Source organism: Schistocerca piceifrons, chromosome 2, assembly GCF_021461385.2.
Source record: "Schistocerca piceifrons isolate TAMUIC-IGC-003096 chromosome 2, iqSchPice1.1, whole genome shotgun sequence".
NCBI classification, from domain to species: domain Eukaryota; kingdom Metazoa; phylum Arthropoda; class Insecta; order Orthoptera; family Acrididae; genus Schistocerca; species Schistocerca piceifrons.
The window spans coordinates 1,076,904,911-1,076,925,611 of NC_060139.1; positions in this window are offsets into that span (position 1 = coordinate 1,076,904,911).

Below are 20,701 nucleotides of genomic sequence, written 5' to 3' on the forward strand. Positions count from 1 at the left end.
TTCACATCTGTCAACACCTGCTTTCTTTGGGATTGGAATTATTATATTCTTCTTGAAGTCTGAGGGTATTTCGCCTGTTTCATACATCTTGCTCACCAGATGGTAGAGTTTTGTCAGGACTGGCTCTCCCACGGCCGTCAGTAGTTCCAATGGAATATTGTCTACTCCGGGGGCCTTGTTCGACTCAGGTCTTTCAGTGCTCTGTCAAACTCTTCACGCAGTATCATATCTCCCCATTCATCTTTATCTACATCCTCTTCCATTTCCATAATATTGTCCTCAAGTACATCGCCCTTGTATAGACCCTCTATATACTCCTTCCACCTTTCTGCTTTCCCTTCTTTGCTTAGAACTGGGTTTCCAATCTCAGGTCTTGATATTCATACAAGTCGTTCTCTTATCTCCAAAGGTCTCTTTAATTTCCCTGTAGGCGGTATCTATCTTACCCCCTAGTGAGATAGGCCTCTACATCCTTACATTTGTCCTCTAGCCATCCCTGCTTAGCCATTTTGCACTTCCTGTCGATCTCATTTTTGAGACGTTTGTATTCCTTTTTGCCCTGTTTCATTTACTGCATTTTTATATTTTCTCCTTTCATCAATTAAATTCAATATTTCTTCTGTTACCCAAGGATTTCTACTAGCCCTCGTCTTTTTACCTACTTGATCCTCTGCTGCCTTCACTACTTCATCCCTCAAAGCTACCCATTCTTCTTCTACTGGATTTATTTCCCCCATTCCTGTCAATTGCTCCCTTATGCTCTCCCTGAATCTCTGTACAACCTCTGGTTCTTTTAGTTTATCCAGGTCCCATATCCTTAAATTCCCACCTTTTTGCAGTTTCTTCAGTTTTAATCTACAGGTCATAACCAATAGATTGTGGTCAGAGTCCACATCTGCCCCTGGAAATGTCTTACAATTTAAAACCTCACATGCCAAAAGAAAATCCTTTCGTTTCCGTAGAAACGTAACTCGATTTAGAAGGAGAAGTCATAGAACCCATAGTATTTCATAGCGACGCAATTTCTGTGTTAATTCGGCAATGTGAGGGGAGCGAGGGATGCAGTAAAGAAGGAATAGTGCATCGGAAAACAGATACTCGTATACCAAGAGAAAATCCTGTCGTTTCCATAGAAACGTTACCCGATTTAGAAGGAGATGACATTGAACCCATAGTATTTCATAGCGACACAATTTCTGTGCTAATTTCTCAATGTGAGGGAGCGAGGTATGCAGTAAAGAAGAAATAGTGCATCGGAAAAGAGATACTCGTATCCCCAAAAAAAATCCGTTTGTTTCCATAGATACGTTACTCGATATAGTAGGTCAAGTCATAGAGCCCATAGTATTTCATAGCGACGCCATTTCAGTGTTAATTCGTCAAAGTGAGGGAGGAAGGGATGCAGTAAAGAAGGAATAGTGCATCGGAAAGGAGAACTCATATACCAAAATTAAATCCTGTCGTTTCAATAGAAACGTTACTCGATTTAGAAGGAGAAGTCATAGAACACATAGAATTCCATAGCGGACGCAATATCTGTGTTAACTCGTCAATGTGAGGGAGCGAGGGATGCAGTAAAGAAGGCATAGTGCATTCGGAAAGGATATAACTCGTATCCCAAACGAAAATCCTATCATTTCCATACAAACGTTTCTCCATATAGAAGGAGAAGTCATAGAACACATAGTATTCCATAGCGTCGCAATTTCTGTGTTAATTCGTCAATGTGAGGGAGCCAGGAATGCAGTAAAGAAGGAATAGTGCATCGGAAAGGAGATACCCGTATCCCAAAAGAAATTCCTGTCATTCCATAGATACGTTACTCGATTTAGAAAGAGATGTCCATAGAACCAATGGTATTTCATAGCGACGCAATTTCGTGCTAATTTGCCAACCTGAGGAAGCGAGGAATGCAGTTAAGAGGGAATAGTGCATCGTAAAGGAGATACTCGTATCCCAATAGAAAATCCTGACGTTTCCATAGAAACGTTACTCGATTTAGAAGGAGCAGTCATAGAACTCATAGTATCTCATAGCTTCGCAATTTCTGTGTTAATTCGTCAATGTGAGTTAGCGAGGGATGCAGTAAAGAAGGAATAGTGCATCGGAAAGGAGATACTCGTATCCCAAAAGAAAACCCTGTCGTTTCCATAGAAACGTTACTCGATTTAGAAGGAGAAGTCATAGAAGCCATAGTATTTCATTGCGACGCAATTTATGAGTAAATTCGTCAATGTGAGGGAGCCTGGGATGCAGTAAAGAAGGAATAGGGCATCGGAACGGAGATAGTCGTATCCCAAAAGAAAATCCTGTCGTTTCCAATGAAACGTTACTCGATTTAGAAGAAGAAGTCATAGAACCCATAGTATTTCATAGCGACACAATTTCTGTGCTAATTTCTCAATGTGATGGAGCGAGGGATGAAGTAAAGAAGGAATAGTGCATCGGAAAGGACATACTCGTATCCCAAAATAAAATCCTGTCGTTTCCGTAGAAACGCAACTCGATTTAGAAGGAGAATTCATAGAACCCATAGTATTTCATAGCGACGACATTTCAGTGTTAATCCGTCAATGTGAGGGAGCAAGGGATGCAGTAAAGAAGGAATAGTGCATCGCAAAGGAGATACTCATATACCTAAAGAAAATCCTTTCGTTTCAATATAAACGTTACTAGATATAGAAGGAGAAGTCAAAGAACACATAGTATTCCATAGCGTCGCAATTTCTGTGTTAATTCGTCAATGTGAGGGAGCCAGGGATGCAATAAAGAAGGAATAGTGAATCGGAACAGAGATACTCGTATCCCAAAAGAAATTTCTGTGGTTTCCGTAGAAACGTTACTCGATTTAGAAGGAGAAGTCATAGAGCCCACAGTATTTCATAGAAGTTATAGAACCCATAGTATTTCATAGCGACACAATTTGTGTGCTAACTTCTCATTGTGAGGGAGCGAGGGTTGCAGTAAAGATGGAATAGTGCATCAGAAAAGAGATACTCGTATCCCGAAAAAAAATCCGTTTGTTTCATAGAAACGTTACTCGATATAGTAGGTCAAGTCATAGAACACATAGTATTCCACAGCGTCGCAATTTCTGAGTTAATTCGTCAATGTGAGGGAGCGAGGGATGCAGTAAAGATGGCATAGTGCATCGGAAAGGATATACTCGTATCCCAAACGAAAATCCTGTCCTTTCAATAGAAACGTTACTCCATATAGATGGAGATGTCATAGAACACATAGTATTCCATAGCGTCGCAATTTCTGTGTTAATTCGTCAATGTGAGGGAGCCAAGGATGCAGTAAAGAAGGAATTGTGCATCGGAAAGGAGATAGTCGTATCCGAAAAGAAAATCCTGTCATTTCCATAGAACGTTACTCGATTTAGAAGGAGAAGCCACAGAACAGATAGTGTTCCATAGCGTCGCAATTTCTGTGTTAATTCGTCAATGTGAGGGAGCGAGGGATGCAGTAAAGAAAGCATAGTGCATCGGAAAGGAGATACTCGTATCCCAAAAGAAAATCCTGTCGTTTCCATAGATACGTTACTCGAATAAGAAGGAGACGTCATAGAACCAATGGTATTTCATAGCGACGCAATTTCCGTGTTAATTTGCCAACCTGAGGGAGCGAGGAATGCAGTTAAGAGGGAACAGTGCATCGGAAAGGAGATACTCGTTTCCCAATAGAAAATCCTGACGTTTCCATAGAAACGTTACTCGATTTAGAAGGAGCAGTCATAGGACTCATAGTATCTCATAGCGACGTAATTTCTGTGTTAATTCGTCAATGTGAGTGAGTGAGGGATGCAGTAAAGAAGGAATAGTGCATCGGAAATGAGTTAGTCGTATCCCAAAAGAAAATCCTGTCGTTTCGATAGAAACAATTCTCGATTTAGAAAGAGATGTCATAGAACCGATAGTATGTCATAGCGACGCAATTTCTGTGCTTATTCGTCAATGTGAGGGAACGAGGGGTGCAGTAAAGAAAGAATAGTGCATCGGAAAGGAGATACTCGTATCCCAAAGAAAATCCTGTCGTTTCCATAGAAACGTTACTCATTTTAGGAGGACAAGTCATAGAACACATAGTATTTCATACCGACGCAATGTCATTGTTAATTCGTCAATGTGTGGGGAGCGAGATATGCAGTAAAGAAGGAATAGTGCATCGGAAAGGAGATAGTCGTATCCCAAAAGAAAATCCTGTCGTTTCCGTAGAAACATAACTCGAATTATTAGGAGAAGTCATAGAACCCATAATATTTCATAGCGACGCCATTTCAGTGTTAATTCGTCAAATGTGAGGGAGCAAGGGATTCAGTAAAGAAGGAATAGTGCATCGGAAAGGAGACACTCATATACCAAAAGAAAATCATTCGTTTCAATAGTAACGTTACTCGATTTAGAAGGAGAAGTCATAGAACCCATAGAATTCCATAGCGACGCAATTTCTGTGTTAATTCGTCAATGTGAGGGAGCGAGGGATGCAGTAAAGAAGGCATAGTGCATCGGAAAGGATATACTCGTATCCCAAACGAAAATCCTGTCCTTTCAATAGAAACGTTACTCCATATAGAAGGAGAAGTCATAGAACACATAGTATACCATAGCGTCGCAATTTCTGTGTTAATTCGTCAATGTAACGGAGCCATGGATGCAGTAAAGAAATAATAGTGCATCGCAAAGTAGGTACTCGTATCCCAAAAGAAATTCCAGTCGTTTCCATAGATACGTTACTCGATTTAGAAGAAGATGTCATAGAACCAATGGTATTTCACAGCGACGCAATTTCCGTGTTAATTTGCCAACCTGAGGAAGTGAGGAATGCAGTTAAGAGGGAATAGTGCATCGGAAAGGAGATACTCGTATCCCAATAGAAAATCCAGTGGTTTCCATAGAAACAATTCTGGTTGTCGAAGGAGATGTCATAGAACCGATAGTATTTCATAGCGACGCAATTTCTGTGCTTATTCGTCAATGTGAGGGAGCGAGGGATGCAGTAAGGAAGGAATAGTGCATCGGAAAGGAGATACTCGTATCCCAAAGAAAATCCTGTCGTTTCCATAGAAACGTTACTCATTTTAGGAGGACAAGTCATAGAACACATAGTATTTCATAGTACCGCAATTTCATTGTTAATTCGTCAATGTGTCTGAGCGAGATATGCAGTAAAGAAGGAATTGTGCATCTGAAAGGAGATAGTCGTATCCGAAAAGAAAATCCTGTGATTTCCATAGAACGTTACTCAATTTAGAAGGAGAAGCCACAGAACAGATAGTGTTCCATAGCGTCGCAATTTCTTTGTTAATTCGTCAATGTGAGGGAGCGAGGGATGCAGTAAAGAAGGAATAGTGCATCGGAAAGGAGATACTCGTATCCCAAACGAAAATCCTGTCGTTTCCGTAGAAACGTTACTCGATTTAGAAGGAGGAGTCATAGAACCCATAGTATTTCATAGTGACGCAATTTCTGTGTTAATTCGTCAATGTGAGGGAGCGAGGGATGCAATTAAGAAGGAATTGTATATCGGAAAGGAGATACTCGTATACAAAAAGAAAATCCTGTCGTTTGCATAGAAACGTTACTCGATTTAGAAGGAGAAGTCATAGAGCCATAGTATTTCATAGCGACGCAATTTATGAGTTAATTCGTCGATGTGAGGGAGCCTGGGATGCAGTAAAGAAGGAATAGGGCATCGGAACGGAGATAGTCGTATCCCAAAAGAAAATCCTGTCGTTTCCGTAGAAACGTTACTCGATTTAGAAGGAGAAGTTATAGAACCCATAGAATTCCATAGCGACGCAATATCTGTGTTAATTAGACTATGTGAGGGAGCGTGGGATGCAGTAAAGAAAGCATAGTGCATCGGAAAGGAGATACTCGTATCCCAAAGCAAATCCTGTCGTTTCCATAGAAACGTTACCCATTTTAAGAGGACAAGTCATAGAACACATAGTATTTCATAGCGACGCAATTTCATTGTTAATTCGTCTATGTGTGGGAGCGAGATATGCAGTAAAGAAGGAATAGTGCATCGGAAAGGAGAAAGTCGTATCCCAAAAGAAAATCCTGTCGTTTCCATAGAATCGTTACTCGATTTGGAAGGACAAGCCACAGAACAGATAGTATTCCATAGCGTCGCAATTTCTGAGTTAATTCGTCAATGTGAGGGAGCCAGGGATGCAGTAAAGAAGGAATAGTGCATCGGAAAGGAGACACTCATGTACCAAAAGAAGATCATTCGTTTCAATAGTAACGTTACTCGATTTAGAAGGAGGAGTCATAGAACCCATAGTATTTCATAGCGACGCATTTTCTGTGTTAATTCTTCAATGTGAGGGAGCGAGGGATGCAATTAAGAAGGAATTGTATATCGGAAAGGAGATACTCGTATACCAAAAGAAAATCCTGCCGTTCGCATAGAAACGTTACTCGATTTAGAAGGAGAAGTCATAGAGCCATAGTATTTCATAGCGACGCAATTTATGAGTTAATCCGTCGATGTGAGGGAGCCTGGGATGCAGTAAAGAAGGAATAGGGCATCGGAACGGAGATAGTCGTATCCCAAAAGAAAATCCTGTCGTTTCCTGTGAAACGTTACTCGATTTAGAAGAAGAAGTCATAGAACCCATAGTATTTCATAGCGACGCAATCTTATTGTGAATTCGTCAATCTGAGGCAGCGAGGGTTGCAGGAAAGAAGGAATAGTGCATCGAAAAGAAGATACTCGTATCACAAAAGAAAAACCTGTCATTTCAATAGATTCGTTATAGTGCATAGTGCATAGTGCATCGGAAAGGAGATACTCGTTTCCCAATAGAAAATCCTGACGTTTCCATAGAAACGTTACTCGATTTAGAAGGAGCAGCCATAGATCTCATAGTATCTCATAGCGACGCAATTTCTGTGTTAATTCGTCAATGTGAGGGAGTGGGGGATGCAGTAAAGAAGGAATAGTGCATCGGAAAGGAGTTAGTCGTATCCCAAAAGAAAATCCTGTCGTTTCAATAGAAACAATTCTCGATTTAGAAGGAGATGTCATAGAACCGATAGTATTTCATAGCGACGCAATTTCTGTGCTTATTCGTCAATGTGAGGGAACGAGGGATGCAGTAAAGAAAGAATAGTGCTTCGGAAAGGAGATTCTCGTATCCCAAAGAAAATCCTGTCGTTTCCATAGAAACGTTACTCATTTTAGGAGGACAAGTCATAGAACACATAGTATTTCATACCGACGCAATTTCATTGTTAATTCGTCAATGTGTGGGAGCGAGATATGCAGTAAAGAAGGTATAGTGCATCGGAAAGGAGATAGTCGTATCCCAAAAGAAAATCCTGTCGTTTCCATAGCATCGTTACTCGATTTAGAAGGACAAGCCACAGAACACATAGTATTCCATTGCGTCGCAATTTCTGTGTTAATTCGTTAATGTGAGGGAGCGAGGAATGCAGTGAAGAAGGAATAGTGCATCGAAAAGGAGATACTCGTATCCCAAAAGAAAATCCTGTCGTTTCCATAGAAACGTTACTCGATTTAGAAGGAGAAGTCATAGAACCCATAGTATTTCATAGCGACGCAATTTCTGTGTTAATTCGTCAATGTGAGGGAACGAGGGATGCAATTAAGATGGAAATGTGCATCGGAAAGGAGATACTCATATACCAAAAGAAAATCCTGTCGTTTCCATAGAAACGTTACTCGATTTAGAAGGAGAAGTCATAGAAGCCATAGTATTTCATAGTGACGCAATTTATGAGTTAATTCGTCAATGTGAGGGAGCCAGGGATGCAGTAAAGAAGCAATAGGGCATCGGAACGGAGATAGTCGTATCCCAAAAGAAAATCCTGTCGTTTCCAAAGAAACGTTACTCGATTTAGAAGAAGAAGTCATAGAACCCATAGTATTTCATAGCGACGCAACTTTATTGTGAATTCGTCAATCTGAGGGAGCGAGGGTTGCAGGAAAGAAGGAATAGTGCATCGGAAAGGAGATAGTCGTATCCCAAAAGAAAATCCTGTCGTTTAAAAAGAACCGTGACTCGATCTAGAAGAAGATGTTAGAGAACCCATAGTATTTCATAGCGACACAATTTCTGTTCTAATTTCTCAAAGTGATGGAGCGAGGGATGCAGTAAAGAAGGAATAGTGCATCGGAAAGGAGATACTCCAATCCGAAAAGAAAATCCTGTCGTTTCCGTAGAAACGTCACTCGATTTGGAAGGAGAAGTCATAGAACCCATAGTATTTCATAGCGACGCCATTTCAGTGTTAATTCGTCAATGTGAGGAAGCAAGGGATGCAGTAAAGAAGGAATAGTGCATCGGAAAGGAGATACTCATATACCATAAGAAAATCCTTTCGTTTCAATAGAAACGTTACTCGATTTAGAAGGAGAAATCATAGAACCCATAGAATTCCATAGCGACGCAATTTTGTGTTAATTCGTCAATGTGAGGGAGCGAGGGATGCAGTAAAGAAGGCATAGCGCATCGGAAAGGATATACTCGTATACCAAACGAAAATCCTGTCGTTTCAATAGAAACGTTACTCGATATAGAAGGAGAAGTCATAGAACACATAGTATTCCATAGCGTCGCAATTTCTGTGTTAATTCTTCAATGTGAGGGAGCCAGGGATGCAGTAAAGAAGGAATAGTGCATCGGAACAGAGATACTCGTATCCCAAAAGAAGTTCCTGTCGTTTCCATAGATACGTAACTCGATTTAGAAGGAGATGTCATAGAACCAATGGTATTACATAGCGACGCAATTTCCGTGTTAATTTGCCAACGTGAGAGAGCGAGGAATGCAGTTAAGAGGGAATAATGCATCGGAAAGGAGATACTCGTATCCCAATCGAAAATCCTGACGTTTCCATAGAAATGATACTCGATTTAGAAGGAGGAGTCATAGAACCCATAGAATTTCATAGCGACACAATTTCTGTGTTAATTCGTCAATGTGAGGAAGCGAGGGAAGCAGTAGAGAAGGAATATTGCTTCGGAAAGGAAATACTCGTATACCAAACGAAAATCCTGTCGTTTACATAGAAACGTTACCCGATTTAGATGGAGCAGTCATAGAACTCATAGTATCTCATAGCGACGCAATTTCTGTGTTAATTCGTCAATGTGAGGGAGCGAGGGATGTAGTAAAGGAGGTATATAGCATCGGAAAGGTGTTAGTCGTATCCCAAAATAAAATCCTGTATTTTCCATAGAAACAACTCTCGATGTAGAAGGGGAAGTCACAGAACCGATAGTATTTCATAGCGACGCAATTTCTGTGCTTATTCGTCAATGTGTGGGAACGAGGGATGCAGTAAAGAAGGAATAGTGCATCGGAAAGGAGATACTCGTATCCCAAAGAAAATCCTGTCGTGTCCATAGAAACGTTACTCGTTTTAGGATAACAAGTCATAGAACACATAGTATTTCATAGCGACGCAATTTCATTGTTAATTCGTCAATGTGTGGGAGCGAGATATGCAGTAAAGAAGGAATAGTGCATCGGAAAGGAGATAGTCGTATCCCAAAAGAAAATCCTGTCGTTTCCATAGAATCGTTACTCGATTTGGAAGGACAAGCCACAGAACAGATAGTATTCCATAGCGTCGCAATTTCTGAGTTAATTCGTCAATGCGAGGGAGCCAGGGATGCAGTAAAGAAGGAATAGTGCATCGGAAAAGAGACACTCATGTACCAAAAGAAGATCATTCGTTTCAATAGTAACGTTACTCGATTTAGAAGGAGGAGTCATAGAACCCATAGTATATCATAGCGACGCAATTTCTGTGTTAATTCGTCAATGTGAGGGAGCGAGGGATGCAATTAAGAAGGAATTGTATATCGGAAAGGAGATACTCGTATACCAAAAGAAAATCCTGCCGTTTGCATAGAAACGTTACTCGATTTAGAAGGAGATGTCATAGAGCCATAGTATTTCATAGCGACGCAATTTATGAGTTAATCCGTCGATGTGAGGGAGCCTGGGATGCAGTAAAGAAGGAATAGGGCATCGGAACGGAGATAGTCGTATCCCAAAAGAAAATCCTGTCGTTTCCTGTGAAACGTTACTCGATTTAGAAGAAGAAGTCATAGAACCCATAGTATTTCATAGCGACGCAATCTTATTGTGAATTCGTCAATCTGAGGCAGCGAGGGTTGCAGGAAAGAAGGAATAGTGCATCGAAAAGGAGATACTCGTATCACAAAAGAAAAACCTGTCATTTCAATAGAATCGTTATTCGATTTAGAAGGAGAATTTATAGAACCCATAGTATTTCATAGCGACACAATATCTGTGCTAATTTCTCAATGTGATGGAGCGAGGGATGCAGTAAAGACGTAATAGTGCATCTGAAAGGAGATACTCGTATCCCAAAAGACAATCCTGTGGTTTCCGTGGAAACGTAACTCGATTTAGAGAGAGAAGTCATAAACCACATAGTATTTCATAGCGACGCCATTTCAGTGTTAATTCGTCAATGTGAGGGAGCAAGGGATGCAGTTAAGAAGGAATAGTGCATCGGAAAGGAGATACTCATATACCAAAAGAAAATCCTTTCGTTTCAATAGAAACGTTACTCGATTTAGAAGGAGAAGTCATAGAACCCATAGAATTCCATAGCGACGCAATTTCTGTGTTAATTCGTCAATGTGAGGGAGCGAGGGATGCAGTAAAGAAGGCATAGTGCATCGGAAGGGATATACTCGTATCCCAAACGAAAATCCTGTCGTTTCAATAGAAACGTTACTCGATATAGAAGGAGAACTCATAGAGCCCATAGTATTTCATAGAGGTTATAGAACCCATAGTATTTCATAGCGACACAAATTGTGTGCTAATTTCTCAATGTGAGGGAGCGGGGGATGCAGTAAAGAAGGAATAGTGCATCGGAAAAGAGATACTCGTATCCCAAAAAAAAATCCGTTCGTTTCCATAGAAACGTTACTCGATATAGTAGGTCAAGTCATAGAACACATAGTATTCCATAGTGTCGCAATTTCTGTGTTAATCCGTCAATGTGAGGGAGCCAGGGAGGCAGTAAAGAAGGAATAGTGCATCGGAAAGGAGATACTCGTATCTCAAAAGAAAATCCTGTCGTTTCCGTAGAAATGTAACTCGATTTAGTAGGAGAAGTCATAGAACCCACAGTATTTCATAGCGACGCCATTTCAGTGTTAATTCGTCAATGTGAGTGTGTAAGGGATGCAGTAAAGAAGGAATAGTGCATCGGAAAGGAGATACTCATATACCAAAAGAAAATCCTTTCGTTTCCATAGAAACGTTACTCGATTTAGAAGGAGAAGTCATAGAACCCATAGAATTCCATAGCGACGTAATATCTGTGTTAATTCGTCAATGTGAGTGAGCGAGGGATGCAGTAAAGAAGGCATAGTGCATCGGAAAGGAGATACTCTTTTCCCAATAGAAAATCCTGACGTTTCCATAGAAACGTTACTCGATTTAGAAGGAGCAGCCATAGATCTCATAGTATCTCATAGCGACGCAATTTCTGTGTTAATTCGTCAATGTGAGGGAGTGGGGGATGCAGTAAAGAAGGAATAGTGCATCGGAAAGGAGTTAGTCGTATCCCAAAAGAAAATCCTGTCGTTTCGATAGAAACAATTCTCGATTTAGAAGGAGATGTCATAGAACCGATAGTATTTCATAGCGACGCAATTTCTGTGCTTATTCGTCAATGTGAGGGAACGAGGGATGCAGTAAAGAAAGAATAGTGCTTCGGAAAGGAGATTCTCGTATCCCAAAGAAAATCCTGTCGTTTCCATAGAAACGTTACTCATTTTAGGAGGACAAGTCATAGAACACATAGTATTTCATACCGACGCAATTTCATTGTTAATTCGTCAATGTGTGGGAGCGAGATATGCAGTAAAGAAGGTATAGTGCATCGGAAAGGAGATAGTCGTATCCCAAAAGAAAATCCTGTCGTTTCCATAGCATCGTTACTCGATTTAGAAGGACAAGCCACAGAACACATAGTATTCCATAGCGTCGCAATTTCTGTGTTAATTCGTTAATGTGAGGGAGCGAGGAATGCAGTGAAGAAGGAATAGTGCATCGAAAAGGAGATACTCGTATCCCAAAAGAAAATCCTGTCGTTTCCATAGAAACGTTACTCGATTTAGAAGGAGAAGTCATAGAACCCATAGTATTACATAGCGACGCAATTTCTGTGTTAATTCGTCAATGTGAGGGAACAAGGGATGCAATTAAGATGGAAATGTACATCGGAAAGGAGATACTCATATACCAAAAGAAAATCCTGTTGTTTCCATAGAAACGTTACTCGATTTAGAAGGAGAAGTCACAGAAGCCATAGTATTTCATAGTGACGCAATTTATGAGTTAATTCGTCAATGTGAGGGATCCTGGGATGCAGTAAAGAAGCAATAGGGCATCGGAACGGAGATAGTCGTGTCCCAAAAGAAAATCCTGTCGTTTCCAAAGAAACGTTACTCGATTTAGAAGAAGAAGTCATAGAACCCATAGTATTTCATAGCGACGCAACTTTATTGTGAATTCGTCAATCTGAGGGAGCGAGGGTTGCAGGAAAGAAGGAATAGTGCATCGGAAAGGAGATAGTCGTATCACAAAAGAAAATCCTGTCGTTTCCAAAGAAACGTGACTCGATCTAGAAGAAGATGTTAGAGAACCCATAGTATTTCATAGCGACACAATTTCTGTTCTAATTTCTCAAAGTGATGGAGCGAGGGATGCAGTAAAGAAGGAATAGTGCATCGGAAAGGAGATACTCGAATCCGAAAAGAAAATCCTGTCGTTTCCGTAGAAACGTCACTCGATTTGGAAGGAGAAGTCATAGAACCCATAGTATTTCATAGCGACGCCATTTCAGTGTTAATTCGTCAATGTGAGGAAGCAAGGGATGCAGTAAAGAAGGAATAGTGCATTGGAAAGGAGATACTCATATACCATAAGAAAATCCTTCGTTTCAATAGAAACGTTACTCGATTTAGAAGGAGAAGTCATAGAACCCATAGAATTCCATAGCGACGCAATTTTTTGTTAATTCGTCAATGTGAGGGAGCGAGGGATGCAGTAAAGAAGGCATAGTGCATCGGAAAGGATATACTCGTATACCAAACGAAAATCCTGTCGTTTCAATAGAAACGTTACTCGATATAGATGGAGAAGTCATAGAACACATAGTATTCCATAGCGTCGCAATTTCTGTGTTAATTCTTCAATGTGAGGGAGCCAGGGATGCAGTAAAGAAGGAATAGTGCATCGGAACAGAGATACTCGTATCCCAAAAGAAGTTCCTGTCGTTTCCATAGATACGTAACTCGATTTAGAAGGAGATGTCATAGAACCAATGGTATTACATAGCGACGCAATTTCCGTGTTAATTTGCCAACGTGAGAGAGCGAGGAATGCAGTTAAGAGGGAATAATGCATCGGAAAGGAGATACTCGTATCCCAATCGAAAATCCTGACGTTTCCATAGAAATGATACTCGATTTAGAAGGAGGAGTCATAGAACCCATAGTATTTCATAGCGACACAATTTCTGTGTTAATTCGTCAATGTGAGGAAGCGAGGGAAGCAGTAAAGAAGGAATAGTGCTTCGGAATGGAAATACTCGTATACCAAACGAAAATCCTGTCGTTTACATAGAAACGTTACTCGATTTAGATGGAGCAGTCATAGAACTCATAGTATCTCATAGCGACGCAATTTCTGTGTTAATTCGTCAATGTGAGGGAGCGAGGGATGTAGTAAAGGAGGTATATAGCATCGGAAAGGAGTTAGTCGTATCCCAAAAGAAAATCCTGTATTTTCCATAGAAACAATTCTCGATGTAGAAGGGGAAGTCACAGAACCGATAGTATTTCATAGCGACGCAATTTCTGTGCTTATTCGTCAATGTGTGGGAACGAGGGATGCAATTAAGATGGAAATGTGCATCGGAAAGGAGATACTCGTATCCCAAAAGAAAATCCTGTCGTTTCCATAGAAACGTTACTCGATTTAGAAGGAGAAGTCATAGAACCCATAGAATTCCATAGCGACGCAATATCTGTGTTAATTCGTCAATGTGAGTGAGCGAGGGATGCAGTAAAGAAGGCATAGTGCATCGGAAAGGAGATACTCGTATCCCAAAAGACAATCATGTGGTTTCCGTGGAAACGTAACTCGATTTAGAGAGAGAAGTCATAAACCACATAGTATTTCATAGCGACGCCATTTCAGTGTTAATTCGTCAATGTGAGGGAGCGAGGGATGCAGTAAAGAAGGCATAGTGCATCGGAAAGGATATACTCGTATCCCAAACGAAAATCCTGTCGTTTCAATAGAAACGTTACTCGATATAGAAGGAGAACTCATAGAGCCCATAGTATTTCATAGAGGTTATAGAACCCATAGTATTTCATAGCGACACAAATTGTGTGCTAATTTCTCAATGTGAGGGAGCGGGGGATGCAGTAAAGAAGGAATAGTGCATCGGAAAAGAGATACTCGTATCCCAAAAAAAAATCCGTTCGTTTCCATAGAAACGTTACTCGATATAGTAGGTCAAGTCATAGAACACATAGTATTCCATAGTGTCGCAATTTCTGTGTTAATCCGTCAATGTGAGGGAGCCAGGGAGGCAGTAAAGAAGGAATAGTGCATCGGAAAGGAGATACTCGTATCTCAAAAGAAAATCCTGTCGTTTCCGTAGAAATGTAACTCGAGTTAGTAGGAGAAGTCATAGAACCCACAGTATTTCATAGCGACGCCATTTCAGTGTTAATTCGTCAATGTGAGTGAGTAAGGGATGCAGTAAAGAAGGAATAGTGCATCGGAAAGGAGATACTCATATACCAAAAGAAAATCCTTTCGTTTCCATAGAAACGTTACTCGATTTAGAAGGAGAAGTCATAGAACCCATAGAATTCCATAGCGACGCAATATCTGTGTTAATTCGTCAATGTGAGTGAGCGAGGGATGCAGTAAAGAAGGCATAGTGCATCGGAAAGGAGATACTCGTTTCCCAATAGAAAATCCTGACGTTTCCATAGAAACGTTACTCGATTTAGAAGGAGCAGCCATAGATCTCATAGTATCTCATAGCGACGCAATTTCTGTGTTAATTCGTCAATGTGAGGGAGTGGGGGATGCAGTAAAGAAGGAATAGTGCATCGGAAAGGAGTTAGTCGTATCCCAAAAGAAAATCCTGTCGTTTCGATAGAAACAATTCTCGATTTAGAAGGAGATGTCATAGAACCGATAGTATTTCATAGCGACGCAATTTCTGTGCTTATTCGTCAATGTGAGGGAACGAGGGATGCAGTAAAGAAAGAATAGTGCATCGGAAAGGAGATTCTCGTATCCCAAAGAAAATCCTGTCGTTTCCATAGAAACGTTACTCATTTTAGGAGGACAAGTCATAGAACACATAGTATTTCATACCGACGCAATTTCATTGTTAATTCGTCAATGTGTGGGAGCGAGATATGCAGTAAAGAAGGTATAGTGCATCGGAAAGGAGATAGTCGTATCCCAAAAGAAAATCCTGTCGTTTCCATAGCATCGTTACTCGATTTAGAAGGACAAGCCACAGAACACATAGTATTCCATAGCGTCGCAATTTCTGTGTTAATTCGTCAATGTGAGGGAGCGAGGAATGCAGTGAAGAAGGAATAGTGCATCGAAAAGGAGATACTCGTATCCCAAAAGAAAATCCTGTCGTTTCCATAGAAACGTTACTCGATTTAGAAGGAGAAGTCATAGAACCCATAGTATTTCATAGCTACGCAATTACTGTGTTAATTCGTCAATGTGAGGGAACGAGGGATGCAATTAAGATGTAAATGTGCATCGGAAAGGAAATACTCATATACCAAAAGAAAATCCCGTCGTTTCCATAGAAACGTTACTCGATTTAGAAGGAGAAGTCATAGAAGCCATAGTTATTCATAGTGACGCAATTTATGAGTTAATTCGTCAATGTGAGGGAGCCTGGGATGCAGTAAAGAAGCAATAGGGCATCGGAACGGAGATAGTCGTATCCCAAAAGAAAATCCTGTCGTTTCCTGTGAAACGTTACTCGATTTAGAAGAAGAAGTCATAGAACCCATAGTATTTCATAGCGACGCAATTTCTGTGTTAATTCGTCAATGTGAGGGAGCGAGGGATGCAATAAAGAAGGAAATGTGCATCGGAAAGGAGATACTCGTATACCAAAAGAAAATCCTGTCGTTTCCATAGAAACGTTACTCGATTTAGAAGGAGAAGTCATAGAAGCCTTAGTGTTTCATAGCGACGCAATTTATGAGTTAATTCGTCAATGTGAGGGAGCCTGGGATGAAGTAAAGAAGCAATAGGGCATCGGAACGGAGATAAACGTATCCCAAAAGAAAATACTGTCGTTTCCAAAGAAACGTTACTCGATTTAGAAGAAGAAGTCATAGAACCCATAGTATTTCATAGCGACGCAATTTTATTGTGAATTTGTCAATCTGAGGGAGCGAGGGTTGCAGGAAAGAAGGAATAGTGCATCTGAAAGGAGATACTCGAATCCCAAAAGAAAATCCTGTCGTTTCCGTAGAAACGTCACTCGATTTGGAAGGAGAAGTCATAGAACCCATAGTATTTCATAGCGACGCCATTTCAGTGTTAATTCGTAAATGTGAGGAAGCAAGGGATGCAGTAAAGAAGGAATAGTGTATCGGAAAGGAGATACTCATATACCAAAAGAAAATCCTTTCGTTTCAATAGAAACGTTACTCGATTTAGAGGGAGAAGTTATTAAACCCATAGAATTCCATAGCGACGCAATTATGTGTTAATTCGACAATGTGAGCGAGCGAGGGATGCAGTAAAGAAGGCATATACTCGTATCCCAAACGAAAATCCTGTCGTTTCCATAGAATCGTTACTCGATTTGGAAGGACAAGCCACAGAACAGATAGTATTCCATAGCGTCGCAATTTCTGAGGTAATTCGTCAATGTGAGGGAGCCAGGGATGCAGTTAAGAAGGAATAGTGCATCGGAAAGGAGACAGTCATGTACCAAAAGAAGATCATTCGTTTCAATAGTAACGTTACTCGATTTAGAAGGAGGAGTCATAGAACCCATAGTATTTCATAGCGACGCAATTTCTGTGTTAATTCGTCAATGTGAGGGAGCGAGGGATGCAATTAAGAAGGAATTGTATATCGGAAAGGAGATACTCGTATACCAAAAGAAAATCCTGCCGTTTGCATAGAAACGTTACTCGATTTAGAAGGAGATGTCATAGAGCCATAGTATTTCATAGCGACGCAATTTATGAGTTAATCCGTCGATGTGAGGGAGCCTGGGATGCAGTAAAGAAGGAATAGGGCATCGGAACGGAGATAGTCGTATCCCAAAAGAAAATCCTGTCGTTTCCTGTGAAACGTTACTCGATTTAGAAGAAGAAGTCATAGAACCCATAGTATTTCATAGCGACGCAATCTTATTGTGAATTCGTCAATCTGAGGCAGCGAGGGTTGCAGGAAAGAAGGAATAGTGCATCGAAAAGGAGATACTCGTATCACAAAAGAAAAACCTGTCATTTCAATAGAATCGTTATTCGATTTAGAAGGAGAAGTTATAGAACCCATAGTATTTCATAGCGACACAATATCTGTGCTAATTTCTCAATGTGATGGAGCGAGGGATGCAGTAAAGACGGAATAGTGCATCTGAAAGGAGATACTCGTATCCCAAAAGACAATCCTGTGGTTTCCGTGGAAACGTAACTCGATTTAGAGAGAGAAGTCATAAACCACATAGTATTTCATAGCGACGCCATTTCAGTGTTAATTCGTCAATGTGAGGGAGCAAGGGATGCAGTTAAGAAGGAATAGTGCATCGGAAAGGAGATACTCATATACCAAAAGAAAATCCTTTCGTTTCAATAGAAACGTTACTCGATTTAGAGGGAGAAGTCATAGAACCCATAGAATTCCATAGCGACGCAATTTCTGTGTTAATTCGTCAATGTGAGGGAGCGAGGGATGCAGTAAAGAAGGCATAGTGCATCGGAAAGGATATACTCGTATCCCAAACGAAAATCGTGTCGTTTCAATAGAAACGTTACTCGATATAGAAGGAGAACTCATAGAGCCCATAGTATTTCATAGAGGTTATAGAACCCATAGTATTTCATAGCGACACAAATTGTGTGCTAATTTCTCAATGTGAGGGAGCGGGAGATGCAGTAAAGAAGGAATAGTGCATCGGAAAAGAGATACTCGTATCCCAAAAAAAAATCCGTTCGTTTCCATAGAAACGTTACTCGATATAGTAGGTCAAGTCATAGAACACATAGTATTCCATAGTGTCGCAAGTTCTGTGTTAATCCGTCAATGTGAGGGAGCCAGGGAGGCAGTAAAGAAGGAATAGTGCATCGGAAAGGAGATACTCGTATCTCAAAAGAAAATCCTGTCGTTTCCGTAGAAATGTAACTCGATTTAGTAGGAGAAGTCATAGAACCCACAGTATTTCATAGCGACGCCATTTCAGTGTTAATTCGTCAATGTGAGTGAGTAAGGGATGCAGTAAAGAAGGAATAGTGCATCGGAAAGGAGATACTCATATACCAAAAGAAAATCCTTTCGTTTCCATAGAAACGTTACTCGATTTAGAAGGAGAAGTCATAGAACCCATAGAATTCCATAGCGACGCAAAATCTGTGTTAATTCGTCAATGTGAGTGAGCGAGGGATGCAGTAAAGAAGGCATAGTGCATCGCACAGGAGATACTCTTTTCCCAATAGAAAATCCTGACGTTTCCATAGAAACGTTACTCGATTTAGAAGGAGCAGCCATAGATCTCATAGTATCTCATAGCGACGCAATTTCTGTGTTAATTCGTCAATGTGAGGGAGTGGGGGATGCAGTAAAGAAGGAATAGTGCATCGGAAAGGAGTTAGTCGTATCCCAAAAGAAAATCCTGTCGTTTCGATAGAAACAATTCTCGATTTAGAAGGAGATGTCATAGAACCGATAGTATTTCATAGCGACGCAATTTCTGTGCTTATTCGTCAATGTGAGGGAACGAGGGATGCAGTAAAGAAAGAATAGTGCTTCGGAAAGAAGATTCTCGTATCCCAAAGAAAATCCTGTCGTTTCCATAGAAACGTTACTCGATGTAGAAGGACAAGCCACAGAACACATAGTATTCCATAGCGTCGCAATTTCTGTGTTAATTAGTTAATGTGAGGGAGCGAGGAATGCAGTGAAGAAGGAATAGTGCATCGAAAAGGAGATACTCGTATCCCAAAAGAAAATCCTGTCGTTTCCATAGAAACGTTACTCGATTTAGAAGGAGAAGTCATAGAACCCATAGTATTTCATAGCGACGCAATTTCTGTGTTAATTCGTCAATGTGAGGGAACGAGGGATGCAATTAAGATGGAAATGTGCATCGGAAAGGAGATACTCATATACCAAAAGAAAATCCTGTCGTTTCCATAGAAACGTTACTCGATTTAGAAGGAGAAGTCACAGAAGCCATAGTATTTCATAGTGACGCAATTTATGAGTTAATTCGTCAATGTGAGGGAGCCTGGGATGCAGTAAAGAAGCAATAGGGCATCGGAACGGAGATAGTCGTATCCCAAAAGAAAATCCTGTCGTTTCCAAAGAAACGTTACTCGATTTAGAAGAAGAAGTCATAGAACCCATAGTATTTCATAGCGACGCAACTTTATTGTGAATTCGTCAATCTGAGGGAGCGAGGGTTGCAGGAAAGAAGGAATAGTGCATCGGAAAGGAGATACTCGAATCCGAAAAGAAAATCCTGTCGTTTCCGTAGAAACGTCACTCGATTTGGAAGGAGAAGTCATAGAACCCATAGTATTTCATAGCGACGCCATTTCAGTGTTAATTCGTCAATGTGAGGAAGCAAGGGATGCAGTAAAGAAGGAATAGTGCATCGGAAAGGAGATACTCATATACCATAAGAAAATCCTTTCGTTTCAATAGAAACGTTACTCGATTTAGAAGGAGAAGTCATAGAACCCATAGAATTCCATAGCGACGCAATTTTGTGTTAATTCGTCAATGTGAGGGAGCGAGGGATGCAGTAAAGAAGGCATAGTGCATCGGAAAGGATATACTCGTATACCAAACGAAAATCCTGTCGTTTCAATAGAAACGTTACTCGATATAGAAGGAGAAGTCATAGAACACATAGTATTCCATAGCGTCGCAATTTCTGTGTTAATTCTTCAATGTGAGGGAGCCAGGGATGCAGTAAAGAAGGAATAGTGCATCGGAACAGAGATACTCGTATCCCAAAAGAAGTTCCTGTCGTTTCCATAGATACGTAACTCGATTTAGAAGGAGATGTCATAGAACCAATGGTATTACATAGCGACGCAATTTCCGTGTTAATTTGCCAACGTGAGAGAGCGAGGAATGCAGTTAAGAGGGAATAATGCATCGGAAAGGAGATACTCGTATCCCAATCGAAAATCCTGACGTTTCCATAGAAATGATACTCGATTTAGAAGGAGGAGTCATAGAACCCATAGTATTTCATAGCGACACAATTTCTGTGTTAATTCGTCAATGTGAGGAAGCGAGGGAAGCAGTAAAGAAGGAATAGTGCTTCGGAAAGGAAATACTCGTATACCAAACGAAAATCCTGTCGTTTACATAGAAACGTTACTCGATTTAGATGGAGCAGTCATAGAA